The sequence below is a fragment of the Chenopodium album genome, chromosome 18 (genome assembly GCF_948465745.1).
Source record: "Chenopodium album chromosome 18, dcCheAlbu1.1, whole genome shotgun sequence".
NCBI lineage: Eukaryota > Viridiplantae > Streptophyta > Magnoliopsida > Caryophyllales > Amaranthaceae > Chenopodium > Chenopodium album.
The window spans coordinates 33,383,148-33,406,376 of record NC_137851.1 but is presented as its reverse complement, the minus strand read 5'-3'; the positions used below and the strand labels follow the sequence as shown (position 1 = coordinate 33,406,376).

Genomic DNA, 23,229 nt, shown 5'->3' with positions numbered 1-23,229 from the left:
AGTCAACGACTGTAAAACTAAAATCATTCAAGTTTGTCAAGTAAATTGGTTTGCTTGTTTTCCTATTTTAAGGGGGTGTTTGGTATGAATTTTGGAAATTGGAAAGATCCACGCCAAGCCACCCAGATTTGCCGCATTGTGACATTTTCTATCGTGACAAATCAAAGGTAGTTTTGTCACGCCATTATTCCTAGCAAATTTTATCCTCTTTTCGACTTGTGCTTTATAAACACTATAGTCTTTAAAAAGTTACGACAGAGTTAAACATCGTTTTTCAACTCTCATATTCTAATTTTCTCTTTTTTTTTCTTAATCTTTTATATTCTAATCTTTCACAATTCCTCTCCCAAGTTGACAGAGGGTGAAGTAGGTCGTTGACTAATCCTCCCTAAGTTCAAACAAATTTATAATCACTTAACAAATTTAAGTACAAGTATAGAGGTAAGTCAAGAGGCGAACCACTAGGAACAGTTATGTTCAAGTGCTTTCAATGTGCGCCTAACCTAGGTCGAAGTCAAAGGTGAAAATTATAGTAATCAATACTAATCAACTACCAAAACAAAGAAGCAAACAAATGAAACACTAGGGAATGAGGATCAACAAGACAACAAGTAATCATGACTATTGCAACAACTTGGGAAGGTCAAGTTAATCAATGGTTGTGAAAACTAATGATAAGAGCTGTCAATTAGAATCAAAGAGCTATCTGCCTATCTCCTAATCGTTAAGCTAGGTTTCCTCTATAAATAATAAACTAGGAGAATCACTATTCAAACCATCAACAATTGCGAATCCTAAATCAAGTGTTCATGTCATCAGAATCTACACTAATGCAATCTAGCATAGCTCTCAAGGCCTAATTAAACTACACACATGTAAACTTACATCAATCACTTTAATCTCAACAATCAATCAACATAATTCCCAAATTTATCACAATCAATCAATCATAAAAGTTTTACCCAAACTCTAGCAAAACAACTACTCACTAACAATCATCATCTAATCAACAAGCAAGTAAATGAAATCAAGAATCAATCAAACATCAACAACAACTACTCTAATCAAGATTCAAGCTAAGCAATAAAACTAAATCAAACAAACATGAAATTAAACAAAACAATAAGATAATATAGAGTAAGAAATGCTCATTGATTATTGATAAGATCATCAATAAAATTGTCACCCTTGTTTTGGGTGTTTTTGTCACTTGGGAGAGTTACAGCTCGAATACTGGTCTGAGGCGGCCTGTACCTGCAAAACCACAAAGACTCCGGGTGGTTGGAGCTCTGCCTCCGACGATCAAGTTAGAACGCGTTGGAGAAAGTAAAAAGTGCGGAAAGGTAAAAGTGAGATCTTCTCGGATTCCGAGATCAGGTGTTTTCTCTGAAGTGAGAGAATGTAGGGTATGCTGTAATAAATTGTAGATGTCCCCAAAACGGGGGGAATCTCCTTATTTATAGGGTCATTGGTAAATGTGCCGCTGATTAGGTCACTATGACCTAATTATGATGGACTGTGGCGTCGAATTACGGCTTTCTCAAGATTTGGGCCCTGAAGGCCGCCTTCTTTCCCAAATTCTAGGAATGACACATGTCAAATGGAGATTGGTCCAATTTGGACTAATCTGGGTCTGACACGTGTCACTATTTGGTTGGCCCACGTGGCTTGGGTAAAAATTACCCAAAACATTTGCCACTCACAGATGTGACGTGGCACGCCACGTGGCATCTGTGACACGTGTCACTCAGCCACCATTTTTTTTACTGTGAATTTTTAACTTTTCTCATTTCGGAGAAATTTTGAAAATACCCCTGTATTTACCTCTATATAATTACAAAGTTTACATCCCTCTTTTTAGACGTTTCCAAAAATTTCTTAGAGAGAGAAAGTCAAAGAGTTCTAGAGAGAGAAGCTCTGACCACCATCTGTGTTAAAACACAAACTTCTTTTACCCCGCCTGCCCCAGCCGGTATAGCAACCGCTTGTGCTATATACAAGCAAGATTACCTTCAACCTGCCTACTGCAGCCGGTTAACGCTTGACCCCTTCCAGAGTCAGATTTTAAAGGTACCGTCTCTACCTTCTTCAGCTCATTCTTACTTTTTCTGTTTGTATACTTTCATTCAATAAATGGACTCATCACCAACACACACGGCATAGCCTTGGTCAGTAGTCAGCTGGTCTTTTGGTACGGCTGAGTCTAGGACTGGGGGTGCCGGCTCTGGGTGCATGGAGCAATTTTGTACATCCCCCCAACCGACCGTCTCTATGTCTATGCAGGACACAATGGCTAGAACCAATCAAACAACCACCAGACGGCGAAGGAGAGACAGTACATTGGTAGTGCCGTCTGATGAAGTGACTCCGGTTGAGGGGGAAGACATGCAGATTGACTCGGGGGAATACTCCCCGTTTGGGATCCCAAGGACCCCAAGTGACGGGATTTTGTATAAGGCTGAGGGTAGAGACGGTGAGGAGGCCGTCTCCAATGCTGAACTTGAAGAAGTTGATCACTACCAGAAAACAATCAAATTCCGACGGACACATAATTCCGTCGGAAAATTCAAAATTTCCGACGGATTTATATTCCGTCATAAAATATGTACTTTCCGACGGATTTTTCCATCGTAAAGTATCATTTCCGACCGAAATTTCCGTCGGAACATATTTAAATTTTTTTTTAAACCCTAACAACCCCTCTTCTCCTTCTCCTTATTTCCGCCCCCTTATTTCAGTTTCCCCCTTCTCCTTCTCTCTCCTCCCCTCATTCTTCCCGTTCTCCTTCTCCCTCTTCCTCTCCTTCTCCGCCCCTTTTCATTTTTCCTTTTTTCCTGTTTCTTCTTCTCCCTCCTCCTCTCTCTTCTCCCTTCTTCTTCTGCGTCCTCATCTTCTTCGCCCCTTTTAATTTTTTGAAGAAACTAAGGGAAAGGTCTAAACGAAGGTTTCATGGTCAAATTCGACCATGAAAACTCTAAATCTAGAGTTTTCATGGTCGAATTTGGCCGTTTTAAACCGAATTTGAGGTGAAAATCAAGGCCATTATGGGTTTAAAAGGTATGTTTTCATGTTCTGATTTTTATTTTATTTTTTTGAATTTTTTTGTTAGTTGTTGTGGTTTTGGTTTTTCCGGTGGTTGTGGTGGGTTTTCAGGTGGCTTTTTTTTTTCTTTTTTCTTTTTTTTTTTTTTTTTTTTAATGTTTGTTGGTGGCGGTGGTCTTGGGTGCCACCAGGGCTAAGGGTTAGGGTTAGGGTTAGGGTGGGTGGTTTAGGGTGGGGTGGGTTAGGGTTCGGTCGGGTCTGGGTTAGGGTTTGGGTGTTTTAGGTGGGTGGATTTGGGTATGGGTGGTGGTGGGGTTTTGGTTAGTGTTCGGTCAGGGTGTGGGTAAGGTGGTGGTGGTGCTGTGGATAGGTTACGGTGGTTGTGGTAGTGGTGTTGTGGATCTAGGTATGGGTGGGGGTGGGGCTGTGGATAGGTTAGGGTTAGGAAGTGGGTTTGGTTGGGGTTGACAGGGGTGTTTTGGGTGGTGATACGCCGTGCCGGTGGTGGCGCGACGTATTTTTTTTTTTAATTCCTTGAAATTGTTTTCCGACGGAATTCCCGTCGGAAATTTCCGACTGAATTGTGAATTCCGTTGGAAATTTTCGACGAATTTTGCCGGTGCCGAAAATTGTCTCACGACGGAAAATTCCTTCGGAATAGTGTTTCCGATTGAATTTCCGTCGGAAAAGGTCGTTTTTCCTAAAAACGTTTTTCGACAACCATTTTCGATGGAATTCCGTCGGAAACGTGTTTTCCGACGGAATTTTTCTGTCGGAAATGGCAGGTTTTCTAGTAATGGATCCCGAAGATGGAGACGGGGAGGGATCCGTGTCTGCCTCGGGCTCAGACGGTGAAGAAGTGTCAGGAGAGAGACGGAGGGAGCACCGCCTCAGTGTCTGAGGACAATAGCGATGCTCCTCTATCCCCGCTTGAGGATAGTGAAGTTGAGGAGAGGAAAAAATGGAACAAGAAGGCAGATCCCTTCAAAATCCACGACCAAGAGAACGCCAACAATTATTTTGGCTTCTATAAGGTGGCATTTTTGGCTGGCCTCCGGTTCCCCTTCCATGATGCAATGAAAGCCATCTTGTAGGGTTATGACTAGGCGTCTGGAAATTGACCCTAAACTCATGGGTTAACATTCTATCTGCTATTACCCCCACTAGGCGTGAAAAGTGTGAATTTCGCCGGTATAATAAAAGCCTGACCTTCTGGGTTAGAAGTGTGCCCTCCCCCGGATTCCAGAGGATGACTACGACAAAATAATAGAATCAAAGTTCTTTGAATTTGAAACAGATACTCTCTCAACCGGGGAAATAATAAAGGTTCCAAAGAATTGGATACTAATGAGTGCATGGTTGAGAGACGAGGCGTTCTTGTCCGCTTGCGGTTTGAGCACAATGTTTTCAAAGCGTAGGTTTATTACACATCCGACTATATGCCGTCTGTATTATTGCACTGTCCATCTTGCTAGTCTTCTGAACTGATTGTTCCTTTACTTTTTACAGAGGACGCTTTGGCAATGCTCCCAACAAGACCCCCAGGCGGTCGGCTGCAAAGATCCATAAAGACAAGGCGGAGAAGCAAAGGGCGGAAATAGATGCCAAGGGTCAGGTATTCACCGCTTGACCTGTTAACTTCGAATATCATTTCAATATTTTACTAGAGACGTCTTATTACCGGCTGTATACTCATTGTAACATTTGACTTGTAGGTTGCTCCTCGATCCTTCCAAAGCTCATCAAGTGGAAGCCGGATAAGACGGTCGACAGCTCCTCCAAGTCTCAGAAGGTGTCGTCGATCCAGACGGCTTCTGAACTTTCGGGTGGGAATACCCGTCTCACCATTGGGGGGAAAAGCATCATCTTGCAAGGCTTCGGCCTAGGAATAGACCTAGGCAAGAAGTTTGGCGCAACGTCTGCGCCCTAGGGGGACAAAAACCCAAGACAGCTCGCAGCTCTACCGCGGCTGTAGGTGATGACAGCCATCAGATTGACCAAGGTATGGCATGTCCTCTTGGATCACCGTTTGAGCTCCCCTGGCCCATGCGGGTGAAGTCTCACTCACAGCAGACCTCGGAGGGTTTATCAGGGAGTCGTCTGCAGATAGGTGCCGCCTATGCAGCTTAATCACCCAATCTTGGTTATGATGAAAATTCCCCCCGGTGGCCGGATGTGCAGCAGTATGCCAAGTCTATGCTTGGGGCCATCCCAGGAAGGAGAAGGACGCCATCTCAGGTGTTGAGACGTTCGATACTGATCGGATCATGGCCCTCCTGTCTGAGGTATGTCCCTTCAAATTGAATCATTAAGAATTTCCTCGTTTGGTTCTTAACATTCTGGTTGTGTCTATAGGCCTTGTTGAGGGTTGACGGGCTCAAGCGGCCATATAATCGGAAGAGGGAAGAGGTAAAATGAGCAAATAGGTCAGCCATAGATTCTCACGACGTTGCTCAATATCAATGTACAATAAATGAACTTGAATCTAAAGTCGTGGAACTAAAACAGGCGGAGAGCATCAAGCAGTTGACGTCTGAGTTGGAAGCGGCCAAGAAAAGGGCTAACGACTCTGAGGCTGCCCTCAAGACTGCTCAATCGAATCTCAAGGCCGTTGAGGGGGCTGACAAGGAGAACATTGATCTCCGAGCAGACGTCAACCGTCTGAATAATGAGATGGCTCAGGCTCAGGCGAATTTTAAAGTGACATTGGAGGCCGAGCAGGAGCGACTCATTGAAGATAACGAGTTCGACTGCGTGGATAGCATGAAGCTTGCTTGGGACACCCTATGCCTAGGACAGGAGTATGGTCTCTGGGCCTTGGCTTATTAGTATGCTGATGAGGTTATTAATGACAAAGCCGAAGGCAAACTAGACTTGGGACATTCCATGAATGGGCCAATCGGGAGGAAGAAGAGCCGGCTCAGACCTCAGGCGGAGGTGAAAAAGAGCAGAAAAACGATGCAACAGTGAACTCTACTCAACCACTGCCTGAACAGATTAAAGAGGATGTCCCGGTTGTGCCCCAGAATTGAGCTTCTCAATCTTTATCTTGGCTTAAAGCCGTCTGGTTTTTCGGCCTGTGTGCCGAGTATTTGAATGTTTCTTTCAACAATTTTAAGTTTGTTTCTATCCGGATGGTGATCTGGTTTAACATTTCTTCCCGGCTCTTGTGGCCGTGTTTTATTTATGAAAGTATCGACTGAGTCGGTTTTGATTCAAATTTTGCACTTAAATTTTGCACATATATACTTGAATTTTTCCCTAACTCTTTAAGAGCATGCGGTAGATAGCAACCCGGCTGTACTTGCCCCTGGGCGGCTGTGTGGTTGGTTTTAGTACCTTACCGATTGATTGGCTTGGAAACTTTTGATACTTTAAAGAGTATGAGATGTTCCTAAGTCAGTCAATCACAGTACTGATTGCCCCAAACCAAGTACACAGCCGTCCAACATTCAAGCAGGTAGCCGTCAGCCCAGGTGGTGAGATACTTAACTTTTCTCCTCTGCCTGGGGTATCTGCAATCCAACTATACTCGATGTCTTTTTGCCCCATTGGGTAGACTTATATAATTTCGGAAAATTATCTAAGTTAGAACTTCAGTCGGCAACCGGCTGACGTCATTGGACATCCGGTTTTGTGAACTTAGTCGTTCTTTAGATTGTTTTGGTTAGACGGCTATGAGTTGACCAATTAGGTCGTTCAATCTTTGCCGTCTGTATGAGTTTGTACAGCACTTGGTCACCCGAAAGGGGGATAATCTCTTCGACGATTCCACCAGGATGGGCGTCGCCGGACACCATAGTCATGTTAGAGTAGACAAATTTATAAAACAAGTATCATTCGGCCATTAGCCTCACGTTTTTTGAACATTAGTTTAGCTAGTAAGTTTTTAACCTAGTTTAATTTTAGAATTGTGACAGCCAACCATCTGTGCATTGCACAGGCGACATTTTAATCATTGTGCATGTATGAAAAAACAGAATTGAAAACAAAAGGCAACTTTCTCATTAATAGGCTTTTCATTTACAAAAATTTACAAGTCTCAGAAGTAATACTTTTTCAAGTTGTCTACATTCCAAGTTCTAGGCAGCCGCCTTTCGTCTGGAGTTTCCAGGCGGTAGGTGCCGTCTCTTACTTCTTCATAGATCCCGTAGGGGCCTTCCTAATTAGGAATAGCTTTCCATGCTCATTGGCTCTACCGGTTGCCTTAATTTTCAGTACCACAAAGTCCCCCACTTTCAAGGGTCGTTTGTGTACTCGTTTTTTATAGGCACGGGTCATTCTCAAACGGTAAATCTCATGACACAAGGTAGCATTGCCCCTGCATTCTGGGAGTGAGTCCAATGTTAGTTGCATGGCCTCCCAGTTTGCCTCTTCATCTTGTAGCATGACTCGTAGAGTCGGCTCATAATGCTCGATGGGCAAGACGGCTTCAGCACTGTAAACCATGAGAAATGGGGTTTCACCGGTTGCCCCTTTTTCAGTTGTCCGGATGGCCCATAGGACATGAATTAATTCTTCAGCCCATAAACCACCGGCTCTTTTAATTTTCTTTTTGATACCGTCTGAGATGAGTTTGTTGAAGGCTTCAACCTGGCCGTTTGCTTGGGGTCGTCCGAATGATGCAAAACAATGTGAGATCCCTTGATCTCCCAACCAAGTCTTGAGCTGAGGCATTTCGAACTGAGGGCCATTATCAAACACCATAGACATAGGTACCCCATACTAGGTGATGATGTTCTTCCAAATGAAAGAGATGACTCCTTTGTCTTGATTCTCTTGACCGCCTCTACTTTCGCCCACTTGGTGAAGTAATCCACAGCCACCAAAATATATCGCTTTCCGCCTGGCGCAGGCGTTCAAGGACCTAAAATGTCCATGCCCTATTTAGCTAACGGGACTGGGCTGTGGATTGCTCTCAGGTCAGTTGCCGGCTGATGGATGAGCTTGCCAAATCTTTGGCACTTGTGACATTTTTTGACCATCTCCATGGCGTCTGACTCAAGAGTGGGCCAGAAGTAGCCTTGCTGCCTGGTCTTGACAGCCAGGATCTGCCGCCTATGAGAGAGTCGCAGTATCCCGCGTGCAGCTCTTCGAGAACTTCTTTCCCCGTTTCCGGGGTAATACACTTCAACAGAGGTTTCCGACCTGGGCACTTGACTCAGATGAAATTCTTCAAGTGTTCTAGCTTCAGCTTTGACCTCCTGAAGGTATTTGATCATTGCCGGATGGGTGGCTTCATAGTCACCATGTTATTGGCTAACGACCAACCGAGAGTCAGAGCAAGCGTCAATTTTTATTGCGCCTGCCGCCTTACACATGCGGATACCGGCTAGCAGGGCTTCATATTCCTTAAGGCATGCCCGGCTGTAGAGTCAACCAGGCTGTCGATTTTTGGAAGTGGGTAACTATCCTTTGGACATGCCTTGTTCAAGTCAGTGTAATCTACACACATGCGCCAGGTATCATTCGGCTTCTTTACCAGCACAACATTTGCAAACCAATCAGGGAAATTATATGGTTGAATGAACCCAGCGTCTAACAGCTTTTTGACCTCGGCAGCTGCCGCCTGACTTCTCTCCTCGCCGTGATTTCTTTTCTTTTGCCGGATGGGCTTCTTTATAGGATCCACGGCGAGTTTGTGGACAGCAAGATCCGGGCTGATTCCTGGCATATCTTCCACTTCAAAGGCAAAGATGTCTTTAAATTCTTTTAGCAGGAGGTGCAAGTCTGCACCCAACCTTTCAAATGCAGCCGTCCCCACCTTAATAGTTCGCTCTGGACGGTTGTCGTCCAGAGGAAGATCAACATGATCACCAGCCGGCTGGGGACGTAGCTCATCTGACGTTCCCCGGTCAGTGATTGCTATTTCTTCACTTTCTTCATCTCCACCAGTTGATAAGCTTTTTCTTTTCTTTCTGGTTGCTAGTGGGGTTGGGTTAGGGTCTTTGACATCGTCAAGGTGTATTGGCTTCTTCGGCTGACCAGCTGTAGCAGCCGTTGGCTTGACGTTTGAGAGGTAACACTCCCTTGCCGTCTTCTGATCCCCGTTTAGGAAGCCAACAGAGCCATCATCTTTTTCATATTTTAACAACATGAGAGATGGGATGATGACGGCCTTGCACTCGTTCAGAGTGGGTCGGCCAAGAATGATGTTGTAGGCGGTCAGCTCTTCAACTACCAAAAACCGGACGATCATATGTTGTCCTTTGCCCTTCTGCCTCAGCTGGATGGGTAGGTCGATTTGTCCGACCTGATGCACGACCCTTCCTCCAAAACCAACAAGGGGATGGGAGACGTCGCGTAGATTGTCCAGCTTGTAGTTGATCTTAAACAGACACTTGTAGCTAATGAGATCAGAGGAGCTACCAGTGTCGATAAGGATCCAACCAACCAGCTGGTTGGCGACCTTACATTCAATAACAATCGGGTCGTCATGCGGTCGGTGGACTTTGCCCCAATCCTTCTCAGTGATGAGGACGTCTGAGAAAGTACCATTAGTGGACGCCTGTCCATCATCAACTGAGTGGATCATCTTCTTCAGATGATCCTGGGTGCCTCGGATGTTCGGGCCACCACTGGCGAATCCGCCTACTATGGTGTAGACCGGATCCTTATCGGTGTCCGAACTACTAATAGGCTGGACATTCTTAGACGACTGCCCCGAATTCGTCTTGACAATCGCTTTGGACTTCAAGACATAGGACTTCATCACCCCCTTGTCAGCCAGACGGTACAACGTCCGCTTGAGACTATAGCAGTTGTTGGTGTCATGGCCGACTTCCTCATGAAAGTTACAATATTTATTTTTGTTCCGTGACTAGATGAAACTCTTCATTGGATTCGGATTCTCAATGGTCAGCCGGTCCTTTATCTCCATGAGGATGGAGTGGCAGTCTTTATTAAACTCGTACCTCGGGACGTACTGTTTGAATTCTTTCTTTTTCTTTTTGGACGGTTGATCAGCGTCAACTGCCCAAACTTCTTTTCTCTCATCATCTTTCTAAGCTGGTTGAGCAGACCGACTTTCTTTTTGTTTGTCAGACTTCTTGGAGTCTGACTAATGGCTGGACGAGCAGAGGTTGGTAGCTTGAATAAAGCTCTCCGCCTTTATCAACGCCTCTTGGAGGGTGAAGACCCTCTTTCGGATGAGGTCAAACTTAAAGGTTGACTCATCCTTCAGACCCTTGAAAAAGTATGTATAAGCTACCTCGTCAGACAACCCTTGAATCTGGATTCTCACCAGATTGAACGACGACATATGAACGAAGTCCTTCTCTCTCTCCCTGCCTTATGGTGCTCAAGTCGAGACTTGTTTTCTTGGCAGGGATGTTCATCGAGAAGTTAGAGGCAAACACGAAGGCAAGCCTCCTGAAGCTATCAATGCACCCAGTGGGCAGGTTGCCGAACCATTGCTGGGCTATGCCTTTCAAGGTAGCCAAGGAACATCGGCACTACATAGCATCCTCCAACCCCTGCATGTGCATAAGGTTGGAGTAGGCCATGAGGTGGTCTTCAGGGTTGGAGGTGCCATCATTGGCACCAACCAAACATTCTTAACCTTGGCCGGCTGTGCCGCCTCGGTTATCTCCTTGGTGAACGCAGAGGTCTGTTCACCAAGTTTGAGCAGACGGAGTTGCCACTCTAAGGGTTGGACATTATATGCCGCCTGTATTCTAAAGAGGGCCGGCTGCATGAAATGAGGGTTGTACTGCCCAAATGGCATCTGAGGCATATACGAGGCATTCCCAATCATCTCAGGGCTAGCATGGACGGACTTGTCGCTTGTATGGATCTTATGCAAGGAATGGGAATTCCTTGCGGATGTATTTTTGATGCTGTCTGGAAAGCTTGAGGTAGAGGCTGGCTCAGACAGCTGCTGGCTCCGGTTGTGCTCGATGATGTGTCGAGCATCGGAGAATGTTTTCTTGTTGCCATTCTGCTGAACAGCTCGGATGACCTTCCTTTTGCCCGTGTGGGGCAGAAGGATCTTAGTCCAGTCAATGGCAGACGTAACCTTCTCCTTTGGATGTGAAGTAGGCTGCCTGTCTTTGATTGACTTCCTCCTCTCAGCTTGAGGAGTCTTCTTGGCCGACTAACCCTTGTTACTAGTCGTTTGCTTGTTGATCAGGTCTTTGATTTCACCCTTGAAACTCGTCATGAATTTCATGAGTTCGTCTCGGGTTAATGGAGCCTGACCTCATGTCGCCTTGGTGTTACCACGCGGTGGTTCAGCAGGCTTGCTGGTACCAGCTTCATTGTTGACTCGTTCCAGTTTGTCTCTGGAACGGATGTGTTTAGCAATGAGTGACCCGTTAGTGGCCATATATGTTCCGACATTCACATCGTGGTCGTCTTCATAGTATGTAAAGACCTCCCAATCAACCGCAGGACGGTTGGGTCTAGCGGTGGTATAAACTTTTGAACCATCTTTGAGGTACTCTCCCCACAAACGGCGCCAAATGTTTTAGGTGTTTTTGTCCCTCGGGAGAGTTACATCTCGAAGATTGGTCCAGGGCGGCATGTACCTGCAAAACAACGGAGACTCCAGGTGGTTGGAGCTCCGCCTCCGACGATCAAGTTAGAACGCGTTGGAGAAAGTAAAAAGTGCAGAAAGTTAAGAGTGAGATTTTCTCGGATTTCGAGATCAAGTGTTTTCTCTGAAGTGAGAGAATGTAGGGTATGATGTAATAAATTGTAGATGTCCCGAAAATGGGGGGAATCTCCCTATTTATAGGGTCATTGGTAAATGTGCCCCTGATTAGGTCACTATGACCTAATTCTGATGGGCTGCATCGTCGAATTACGACTTTCTCGAGATTTGGGCCGTGAAGGCCGCCTTTTTTCCCAAATTCTGGGAATGGCATATGTCAAATGGAGATTGGTCCAATTTGGACTAATATGGGTCTGACACGTGTCACTACCTGGTTGACCCACGTGTCTTGGGTTAAAATTACCTAAAACAACTCTTACATCTTCAATATCTCAATTCACCATTGAAATCCCTTACTTTCTCTCTCTAAAACTATTCCTAAAACTAACCCTAAACTAGAGAAAGAAACTCTTAACTAAGCTAAGAATTGAAATCTAAAAATTTCATAATGAACAAATAAGAAAAGCTATTTAGAGTACAAAGGAAATAAGGCAAATATCCCGAAATAGACCAAGTCGGGCACGCCAGCGATAATCAGGGTACGGAAACAGGCCCTAGAGGGGTGCGCCCGCGCAGCTTGATGATTGCCGTGGCGCGGCGGATTTTGCCGTGACGTTGCAAGACTTTTTTTGCGCGTCCGCGCTGCTGGAGCAGGGGACTTCCTTCGGTGCGTGCGTGATGTAAATGTACGCTCCTCATGATCGTCACTAGACATGGAAGATTTGAAATGATTTCATGTGAGCACAACATGAGAGCGCAAACATAAAGTCTTGGAGTAAACCATTTCTTGCTTTGTGAGATATAATTAAGCTTCCACTTTGCACCTTGAGCCTCTTCCAACCCGGAAAATCATCATGACAAGTCTATAAACAAGAACAAATAAAAGGGAAAAACACTAGAAAATCCACAAAAGTGGACAAAAACACAAAATAAGGAAACTAAAGAGCAAATGAACAAAATCAAGCATTTAAGAAAGAAAGCTATAAAATGAAGGTAAAAACAACCTAAAAACTCATCAAATGAGTGATGTTCTGGGTGTAGCTCCGAAGCCTGGCTGGGTGTCTGGCCTTGATGTCAGTCATGATTCACCTGCACAATAACGGTGGTTATGCCTCGGCCCTCAGGGGTGTTTTTGAGGAACCCCCCTCCGATGGTTAAGTTATTATGGTTTTAAGTGGATAATAATGGATAAGTGATAAAATGTATGTGTCTAGCTCAGCGGGAGCTACCCTATACAAGTGCCATAAACGACACTCATCACAAGTGCTCCTAGACACCAGTATTTTATTCAAAACTCTTTCGGCGGTCCATGGCGTGAAAGGTGCCACCTTGAGGAGGGTTTAAAATCTAAACTTAATATAATTTCATTTAAATTTCATTTACTTTGATTTATTATTTTATTGAAGTTTACAAACGTTCTCTTCTTGATGTAGTTGGAAAGGTCCACAATCGACGTAAGTAAATTTAGTTATTCTCTTGGTTTAATTAATTCTGTGATATTTGATTACTGGTATCGTGTTTAAGATTGCTTTCAATTATTAGTATCATGTTTAAGCATTATATTAATCATGTTACCATCACGCCTAGGTTTTTATATATTAATAACTGTTTAATATCATGTTTAGGATATGTTATTTGTTCTCTAATTATTATCTAGTTGCTCCGAATATTACTTTTAAGCATGCTTATTTGATTTATTCTATTTGTTGTTATCACAAATATTGCATGTTAATCAAGACTTGTATTTTAAAATTATGCTTAATGTTTTGGGTAATTTTACCCATGCCACGTGGGCCAACCAGATCGTGACACGTGTCATACCCTGATTAGTCCAAATCGGACCAATCCCCATTGACACGCGTCACTCCCAGAATCTGGGAGAAAAAGGCAGCCCTCAAGGGCCCAAATCTCGGGAAAGTCGTAATTCGGCATAGCCCAGCAGGATTAGGTCAGAGTGACCTAATCAGGGGCACATTTCCCGATGACCCTATAAATAGGGAGATTTTCCCCCATTTTGGGGGGACGGACAATTCATTAGAGCATACCCTACATTCTCTAACATCAGAGAAACACCTGATCTCGGAATCTGAGAAGATCTCACCTAAATTTCCGCACCTTTTTCCTACTCATTCAAGGACAATCCCGTCTCTATTGTTTTGCAGGTACAGGCGCAGTCGGATCAATCTCTGAGCTGTAACTCTCCCGAGGGACAAAAACACCCAAAACATTTGGCGTCATCTGTGGGGAGAGTACCTCAAAGATGGTTCAAGAGTCTGTACCGCCTCCTGACACTAATAGTCATCAGCCAGAGGTCTATACAGACCAGGAGGATGATGACCTTCAGGTTGAAACATATGTTGCCAAGGATGGGTCACTCATTACCAGGCGCCTTCGTCCCAGAGATAACCTGGAACGAGGTGAAAGCCAGACGGATACAAGCAGGCCCCCTGGGCAGTTGGAAGGGGAAACCCAGTCGGCAAGAGGTCAGGCCCCAGTCACCAGAGACGAGCTCATGAAGTTCATGACGAGTTTCAAGGGAGAGATAAAGGACCCGATCGAAAAGAAAACGGCTGGCTCCAGCAAGGGCCAGCCAGCCAGCCAAAAAATCTCCTCGAGCTGCGAGGAAGAAGTCAGTCAGGGACAGGCAGCCTACTCCACATCCCAAGGAGAAGACTACCCCTGCCCTTGACTGGTCAAAGATCCTTCTAAAGGAGTTCTGTCTTCGATAAGTGCAATTACTAGATATATCAAAGATCACTATTTTGTACTATTATCCCGAATATCCAGTTATTGTTCAAGACCATTATGGAGTTAGTAATCTCATTGATTATGAATGTGGTGTAATGTTTATGGATCAAATTGATATTTTCTTTCGTTTAGTCCCTTTTTGTGGTTGTCTTAAATCATCCATAATCGGTTTATAAATCCTTAAAAATTTGTTGAAAGCTCTCTACTTTTTCTTCCCTAATGGTTATAATGTCAAATCCGACTTCCTATGTTGATTGCCAAGCACATTCACAACATGTTAAAATAATTGCGCTTAAATTGTCGCCTGCAGATACGCAACCAAACTAAATGGCGGTGAACAGTCACTCATCATCTGGTGTGGGTTGGGGAGACACAATCAGTTGTCTACTAAACCATTACGGGACTCTTGGTAAATATGTACAAGCACTACTAGAATACAGCTCATTTTCGACGCAAAAATTCCGTCGAAAACACCCTGAAATCTATTGGAAAAACCATTTTCGACGGAATTTCCGTCGGAACGGGTTGTTAGAAAAGGGTTGGTAGGAAAAAGGGTCCCTTCCATCAGAAACATCATCAACCAAAATTAAAAAAAAAAAATATACCGCACCACCACCGGCGCGACGTATCACCACCAACAACCCCTAACTTCAACATCAGACCACCACCGCCACTACCACCCACATCAGACCACCACCACTCCACCAACCCCTAACTAACCCTATCCCTAACCCTAAGCCCAGACCATCAGATCCACCCAAACCCATACCCTGACTGAAGACTTACCAAAACCCCACCATACCCATAGCCAGATCCACCGAAATCCATACCCTGACTAAACACTAACCAAAACCCCACCAAACCCATACCCAGATCCACCCAAACCCACCTCTCTGTCACCAAATTAACCCACCCCACCCTAACCCTTATCCCCTGCCTGACCTAAACCTACCTAAGACCAACGCCGCCAACAAACCCAAACCTAGATCTACAACACAATTACCTGAACTCAAACCCCCCACCACCACTGCCATTGCAATTCAACAAAAATCATAAAATTAAAAAAAAAAATCTCACACACCAAAAATAAGTAATGAAACTCTAGATCTAGAGTTTTCATGGTCGAATTTGACATGAAAAACCTTACTTTGTTCAAAAAATTAATTCCCCAGTCGAGTTTTCATTCGTGAAGTGTTTAGGCTAGGAGAAGAGGACGATAAACAGAGGAACGAGAAGAGGAAAGAGAACAGGAGAAGGAGAAGAGGAGAGAGAACAGGAGAATAGAGAAAAGAGAAAGAGAATTAGAGAAGAGGAAGAGAAGAGAGGAAATGAAGGAGGAGGAGAGGAAAGAGGCGAGTACAGGAGAGAGGAAGAGGAGAGAGGAAAGAGAAAAGAAGAAATGAAGGGGAAGTGTGTTGGTAATGGTTTTAAAAGGTAATTTTATTTTATTTTTTTATTTTATTTTTTTTTTATATTTAATTTATATTCCGATGGAATATTTCGACGGAAATTTTAAATTTAAATTTCCAACGGAATATTCCGTCGGAAAGCCCATATATTCCGACGGATTTTTATTCCGTCGTAAATTTTTGACGGATTATTAATATCTGACGGAAAAAAAAATCCGTCGGAATTTCTGATGTTTCCGACGGAATTACGTGTCCATCGGAACCAATCCGTCGGAAATCGACCTATTTCTAGTAGTGAAGACTATTAATGCTACCCTAATATAGAGATTCTGAACGACATAAATGCCAAACAAAACCTCGGATGACCTTTTAATATGAAAGCACTAAATGATAATAATGTCGAATAGATAATCAAAAGAATGCAAGGACATAACGTGGCATAAACGACTATATCAATACAAATAATCCAAGCCTGAATAAATCCCTAAATGGAATGGCCTAGTGATCATTTTTCTTGATACGCTAAAGTATGATATGAGTCATACCCACCTCTATCCTTAGTTTTCGAAACCCTAAACCCAGTGAGTTAGAGACACGGGGTTGAAATTTTCTTAAACAAACATGAGATATGGGTTTTACCATTCTAAACCTACACCTCATGCTTAAATTACTTAATTTAAACACCAACAGACCAATCTAATTTATATTGGTAAAGAGCATAAGGCAGCACTCTATCTACAAAGTTGATTGCTTACTAAATTTTACTCCTTGTCATCCAATCAATCTATATAATATTATAAGATACTTCAACTACCAGTGGAATTGCCTACGTTCCGGGTGGAATTTCTGCGTCAACATAAATAGCCACACGAAACAGTTGAGTGGCCAATTTCCAGCTATCATCTCTTAAGAAAAGCCCATAACAAACAAATACCAATAATAATCATTAGTCTAATCAAAATGTCTCTTTCTACTGTGTCGTTTATCCTTCCTTTTTATACCACAACAATTGGATATTGTAAATTAAGTTGAATTTTATACCACCTAGCATGAAGTACAACACCTTCCTATGGTTAAAAAAATTATTGGGCAAGCCGTTAGGGATTTTTAATTCATTTATAGAATATGAAATTACTATTTGGTGGATGGAAGGCATTTATAAATTTATATCAATGTTGGCAAGTTAATTGGTTGTAAAAGTACGCTTTCTTTCATTTTGCAAGTTAAGCCAATTATCACTCGTAAGGTAAGATATAGAAGCCATTAGATTGAACCTATTATAAGCATTCCAAAAACATAATATTACTCATTCGCTGCTTATATAATTTACACACTTTAATCAGCATAAAGTTTTAAGTAAATTTAATTTACTTTTTTCTTATTGTGTGATGAATTATAGTAGGGTCTTTATAGTTAGTAAGTACTCCATAGTCCGTCCATAGGTAATCTTTAATTATATTCAATGGGTAGTAGAAGTTTTTAAATTATACTTTGTGGATAGAGCGAAAAAAGTAGAGGCGATCAAGGTTAGCCCGCCCCGATTTTAGGCGGGTCTTGGGCAGAATTTTCCGACATGAAAAATTAATTTTTTTGGGCGGGTTTGGGAATACGTTTTTACACATATTTAGTTGATTTTTTAAGCCCGGCCCAAATATGGCCCAAAAAGCCCGCACAGCCTGACCATTTTAGGCGGGTTTGGGCACAAAAATTTTGGCCCGAAGCTTGGCCCGACCCAGCCCGAGAAGTGGCCATAAATTTTTAGCTTGGCCCGGCCCGGCCTGCCCAATGATCACTATAGTGAGATAAGAGAACTTTCGAAATATAGAGTATATTGTCAAATTAACATTTCTTTGTAATACATTTGTCAAATTTTACTAAGCTAATTTTTTTAACAAATTGAAGTTAGCTTTAGATGATTTTTTTTAATAGGCATTAAAGAGTACATGATTGTGAGGTTATTTTTTTTTTTTTTTGGTTAAACATGATGAGGAAATTAAATTATATGAATTCACAACACGGCAATCTTAACAAGGTCATGAAGCTCAAGATCATGACAAACACATACCAAAACACTTTTTATTTTTATTTTATTTATTTATTTATTTTTTTTTTTTTGAGAAGACGTTTAAAAGTAAATCAAATTCCGTTTTCTCTATACACACTAAAATGGTTATTTTTGTCGTAAGGAAAATTTAAAGACACTGTAATGAGATGTAAAGCTTCAAAAGTTTTGATAAAAAGTATCCAGAAGCTATGTATAAGCAAAAACCAAAAGAAATATGTAAAGATAAAGAAATAAGGTTTATCAAGGTCATCATTAGAAGTTTGCATAAATAAATATAACTAAATAAGTTCACAAAGACAGTATAAGCTAAACCACTAAGGGCCTGTTCTCATTGACTGAACTGAGCTGAATTAAGCTGAATATTTTATAAGAGAAGGAAATTAGGAGCTGAACTGAAAATAATCTGATGAGAACAGGGCGTAAGACATTTAGAAATGCGTTAAATATATTTGGTTAAAGCTAACACAACAATGACTAAGGTAAGGGAAATACTTTGAGAAAGAGAGTGCAACCTTTTGCAAATTACTACCACCAATCTTATGATATGATCATTCCTAATAATTACCAACTAACTGTCAAAGGTATCACCAGTATATAACACCAGTCTACAAGAGTCTAAGTACCCAATTTCAAAATACACCACAAAAAAATGGTATTGAATGTTCATTACAATTTACAGTGTTGCAAATAGAAAACGAAAACATTCCACAAATTACAAATTCTGATACATAGTTAGCCATGCTATTAGTTGATGGAGTGCTCACTTCACATGTAAAACAATTTATTGAGTAAGAGGATAAGACGAAAATCAAATGGGATTACCCTTACGGATGTAGGGTTACTCTTATTAATAAGTAGTATTATTCTTTTATTTGTCAAAATCAAAATATAGAGATTCATTGATGAAACAAATTGAATTATTAACAAATGTAGTCACACTGATAATGAATTTGGGTTTCCTTAAATTATGGACAAAATAAGGTTACTTTTATAAATAAATAAGGTTACTCGTACAAATTATTAAAGGAAACTCTTATAAACAAATGCAGTCATACTTTGTTGTTGCCAAATAACACTTTCATTTCACAAATACCAAAAAAAAAAAAAAAAAAAAACTTTCTTCGTACTTGCTCCATTTATCTGGGCACGGAGTTTTCAAAGGAGCAGTGGAAAAACAAGAAACTATCATTTTATGATAGAAGGAAGGTCGATTGACAAACAAAAAAAACCTAAATAAGCAATAATGAGTATAATTGAAGAGAAGAAAGAATATAAAAAATATTAAAATGATATAAGGGAACCACTAGTGAGAAGAAAAATTAGTAAAGTATTGTTTAAAGTTTTTAAAAAATGAAATGAAGTAAATAATAAAATATGACCGCAAAAGAGAAGTGAAGCGAGTAATAAATAAAATACATAGGGGTAATAATTATGATAAAGAAAAGTGGCCAACTACAGTCCAAATCCGGTAGGGGCGCTTTGTTTGGTCCAAATCTAAAGTTCTATCACTATAGTAAACTACGTCTATATTGTCACTAATCATTATTGCTAATTTACTATTTGCCACAGAGAAAAAATGAAAAAAAGATTAAAACAACTTGCAAAACACTTTAAGCCCACTAGAAAAGAAATCAAGCTAAGACTTATTATATATAAATCCATTAAACACTGCTAAATGTTAATCATTTAAGGCAAAATATACAAACTACCCACCATTCTCCAACCCAAATTAAGCACACAGCAAAGACTGAAATTATGAAGATCCAGAAATACCAATCCCAATTAATGTTCATATATATGCTATTGTTTTCCTACCACAGGTATGCAATAGCAGAGAGAAAGCATGAAAATCGAGAGAGAAAAACTTACATAGTACATATGGACAAGTCCCACATGCCAGCAAGTTTCGAAGACCATCATGAGTGGTATTATACGTCACTTAAATCTGCTGCAGACTCTGCAGAGATGCTCTACACCTACAACAGTGTAATTCATGGCTTTTCGACGAGGCTGACTGAACAGCAAGCTAAATCACTAAAGAGCCAAACAGGGACTCTCTCTATTGTGCCTGAAACAAGATACGAGCTCCACACAACACGAACACCTGAGTTCCTGGGGCTAGGGCTAGGTGAAAGTGATCAGCTCCTGCCAACCTCTACTTCACAGAGTGATGTGATTATAGGACTGATTGACACAGGTGTGTGGCCAGAACTTAAAAGCTTCGATGACATGGGGCTAGACCCTGTGCCCAGTAGCTGGAAGGGTGAGTGTGAGGAAGGTAAAAACTTCAAGTCCTCAGACTGCAATAGGAAACTTATAGGTGCAAGGTTTTTTTGCAAGGGGTATGAAGCTATTCTAGGACCAATTGATGAATCAACTGAAAGCAAATCACCAAGGGACGATGACGGTCATGGTACCCACACAGCAACTACAGCAGCTGGTTCAGCCACTACCAGCGCTAGTCTTTTTGGATATGCAAGTGGGACAGCTCGAGGGATGGCTCCACATGCCAGAATTGCAGTATACAAAGCCTGCTGGCTAGGTGGGTGCTTTACCTCTGACATATTAGCTGCAATGGAGAAGGCAATTGATGATGGAGTTAATGTTTTGTCCATGTCTGTTGGAGGCAGCATCTCTGACTACTACATGGACACGGTTGCTGTAGGAGCGTTCTCTGCAATGAGAAAGGGGATCTTGGTATCCTGCTCTGCCGGAAATGCTGGACCTGACTCTGGTAGCTTGTCTAATGTTGCTCCATGGATAACCACTGTGGGTGCTGGTACAATAGACCGTGATTTCCCAGCATACGTTACCCTAGGAGATGGGAGGAATTTTACTGGTGCATCACTTTACAGTGGTAAGCCTCTTCCCAACAAATTATTATCCCTTATTTATGCGGGGAAAGCAAGCAACATGACAAATGGCAATTTTTGCATGAGCGGCAGCTTAAATCCGGCAGATGTTTCTGGGAAGATTGTTGTGTGTGATCGAGGGGGAAATTCGAGGGCCCAAAAAGGTCTAGTAGTAAAGAGGGCTGGTGGTGTGGGTATGATCTTAGCAAATTCTGAAGCCTATGGAGAAGAACTAGTAGCTGATGCCCACCTCATACCTGCAGCTTCTCTCGGACAAAACGAAGCCGATGATATAAAGAAGTACATCTTATCCGACGATAATCCAACAACAACAATTGGTTTTTCAGGGACAGAGCTAGGCGTGAAACCATCACCAGTTGTGGCATCATTCAGCTCCAGAGGTCCCAATCCACTTACTCCAGAAATACTGAAGCCTGATTTGATTGCTCCAGGTGTCAACATCCTGGCAGGCTGGACGGGCAGGGTGGGTCCAACTGGGTTGGAGAGTGATACAAGGCATGTGAGCTTTAACATCATTTCAGGAACATCTATGTCATGCCCGCATGTAAGCGGTCTTGCTGCACTAGTGAAGGCTGCCCATCCAGAATGGAGCCCTGCAGCCATCAAATCCGCCCTTATGACTACAGCATACACAGCCTATAAGAACGGAAAACCAATCATTGATGTCGCCACAGGACTTCCATCAACACCATTTGATCATGGAGCAGGGCATGTAGACCCTATTGCAGCCCTTGATCCGGGCCTCGTCTACGATGTCACAGTCAACGACTACATTGACTTTCTATGTGCTCTAAACTACAGCTCAGACCAAATTAAGCATACCACTTCCCAGGAATCCAGCTGTTCCTCAGGCAAGACTTACAGAGTCAGAGACTTCAACTACCCTTCATTAGCTGTCACTCTAGAAACAGCATCAGAAAATGGAGACGGTAGGGCAGTGAACTCTGTCAAATACACCAGGACCCTTACTAATGTTGGATCACCAGGAATATACAAAGCTTCAATGTCCGTGCATGATGGCTCAATAAAGGTTAGAGTGGAGCCAGAATCGTTGAGTTTCAACAGAATGAATGAAAAGAAGAGTTTCATAGTCACAGTTTCAGCTGATTCCATGCCCTCTGGCACCACCAGTTTTGGTCATCTAACATGGTCAGATGGGAGACATACAGTGACTAGTCCAATCACTTTTACATGGACATGAGAAAAGTGCAACATGAGTGTTGCAAAGGGCCATAATCCCCGTTTCCTATACTTAATTATTCTCACCTCTTGTTTCAATTTCAGCAAGGTAAACAAAGTTTACAAGTACTTCATAATCATAAAGTGTATGCAGAACAAATGTATAATTTCATTGGACTGAACTGTGGAGTAATATATGTATTACCACATATACTAGCACAATGAAATGCTAAATGGTTTGAATTAACCCAGGTACAATTCCTTAATTTTTAATTTATTAGATATAAAGAGATCATCAAGAAAGTTAATAGCAAGATAGAGTAACAAAAGAACAATTTTGGATGTAAAGAGACAATGGAGATGTTAACAGTAAGACACAATAACAAAAAGAGGAGGAATATGAAAATAATCATGCCCCAAGTAATTTAAAGTTTCCTCCAGTTGAAAAAATAAAAGAAAAAACTGAACAGAAAAAAAATGTAAAAATCCTCAATCCATCAAACAAAAGATACAGCAAGATATCATCTACAAAATCATAACAACTTATGCTAGAGTTTGACAGTACAATCTGGAATTGAAAAGCTAATTACTCATTATATTCAAGCTCTCAAGTGCGAATTAATCTTTAAAATGCTCCAAACCCAATATTCAAGCTCTCTAATGCAAATTAATCTTCACCCAACAGACATGAAATGCTCCAAACCCAATAATAGCAATACATCTTTTGGATTTTCAACTATTAAGAAAAAGGTCACCATAACATTTCATTTGATTTTCCAAGTGCTTGGTATATTGGATAGCCACCAACATCACCTAAGTTTCAGTAACCCCTCCCCAAACCAGGGTTACCTAATACGTAGTCCTAATTTAATTTTCACTTTGACACGTTTGAATATATTTGTCACATTTTCATTTATATAGCATGGACCAACTTATATTCTATTACCTCTCGCTTCTCGATACCAAAAGTTAGAGTCCTCAAATGGACTACATTTCTATTAAAATAAAATTAGTAAGTACCATATGCGTATTTTTAATACATAATTAGCAGGGGGAACCAGAATATTAGGTAACATTGCCCCCAAGGCCCCAACAGTAACAAAGATAAGGCATGCAGGGGGTTGGTAATGAATCAAAATACAGTACAGTAAAAAATAATGTAATCTAACTTATCTCATTGTTTTCCTAATAAACACGGGTTTATATCTGCCAGATAAGGAGGACAACTTCCCTAATAATCATTAAATCAACAATGTCGAT

The 23,229-nt window shown here is 41.8% G+C and overlaps 1 pseudogene; it reads left to right on the top strand.

The window, feature by feature from the left end:
* Nucleotides 1-19,342: 19,342 nt before the first annotated feature.
* LOC145590787 (subtilisin-like protease SBT1.7 pseudogene) lies at nt 19,343-22,207 on the top strand (annotated as a pseudogene).
* The last annotated feature ends 1,022 nt before the right edge of the window (nt 22,208-23,229 follow it).